At 41.1% G+C, this 1,217-nt stretch overlaps 1 long non-coding RNA gene across 1 annotated transcript in view; it reads right to left on the bottom strand.

The window, feature by feature from the left end:
* The window catches only part of LOC114484300 (uncharacterized), a 7,064-nt gene that overhangs the window by 2,442 nt on the left and 3,405 nt on the right, over positions 1 to 1,217 (bottom strand). The gene's annotated exons all lie outside the window — the stretch shown is intronic.

The following is a 1,217-nucleotide window of genomic DNA, read 5'->3' as shown; positions in this document are numbered from 1 at the left end:
AAAAAAAAAAAAAAAAAAAAAAAAAAAAAAGATCAGAAAAATTAGAATGTCCAGAGCAGGGCTCAAGAGCCCAAGATACAAGCCAGAGAATATACCCTCCATTCCCCTTGAGGAAGATCAGTAGCATTGCTACCGAGTCCAGGGTCAGTCTGCTCACTGAACAGACAAGGTATTGGGGTAAAGAATAACGATTTTATTCAGAAAGATGGGAGTCCTGGAAGATGCCAGACGAATGTCCTGGAGAACCGTCTTATCCAAGTCATAATTCAAGCTTTTTTTACACTAAAAAAGCGGGGAAGGGTGGCTGGTTGCTGCAAACTTCTTGGTGTCAGAATCCTTTGTTCTTGCAGCTGTGCCCCTAGGTCAGGTCATGATGTTACTATAAATCTCCAACAAGACAAATGTTATTCTCTGTTCTGCAACTTTTTTTTTAACATCTTTATTGGAGAATAATTGCTTTACAATGGTGTGTTAGTTTCTGCTGTATAACAAAGTGAATCAGCTATACATATACATACATCCCCATATCTCCTCCCTCTTGCATCTCCCTCCCATCCTCCCTATCCCACCCCTCTAGGTGGTCACAAAGCACTGAGCTGATCTCCCTGTGCTATGTGGCTGCTTCCCACTAGCTATCTATTTTACATTTGGTAGTGTAGATATATGTCCATGCCACTCTCTCACTTCGTCCCAGCTTACCCTTCCCCCTCCCCACGTCCTCAGATCCCTTCTCTACGTCTGCATCTTTATTCCTGTCCTGCCCCTAGGTTCTTCAGAACCATGTTTTTTTTTTTTGATTCTGTATATATGTGTTAGCATACAGTATTTGTTTTTCTCTTTCTGACTTACTTCACTCTGTATGAGACTTTAGGTCCATCCACCTCACTACAAATAACTGTTTCATTTCTTTTTATGGCCGAGTAATATTCCATTGTACATATGTGCCACATCTTCTTTATCCATTCATCTGTCAATGGACACTTGGGTTGGTTCCATGTCCTGGCTATTGTAAATAGTGCTGAAACGAACATTGTGGTACATGACTCTTTTTGAATTATGGTTTTCTCAGTGTATATGCCCAGTAGTGGGATTGCTGGGTCATATGGTAGTTCTATTTTTAGTTTTTTAAGGAACCTCCATGCTGTTCTCCATAGTGGCTGTATCAATTTACATTCCCACCAAAGGTGCAAGAGGGTTCCCTTTTCTCCACACCCTCT

Source organism: Physeter macrocephalus, chromosome 18 (assembly GCF_002837175.3).
Source record: "Physeter macrocephalus isolate SW-GA chromosome 18, ASM283717v5, whole genome shotgun sequence".
Taxonomy (NCBI): Eukaryota; Metazoa; Chordata; class Mammalia; order Artiodactyla; family Physeteridae; genus Physeter; species Physeter macrocephalus.
This window is presented reverse-complemented; position numbering and strand designations above follow the sequence as displayed.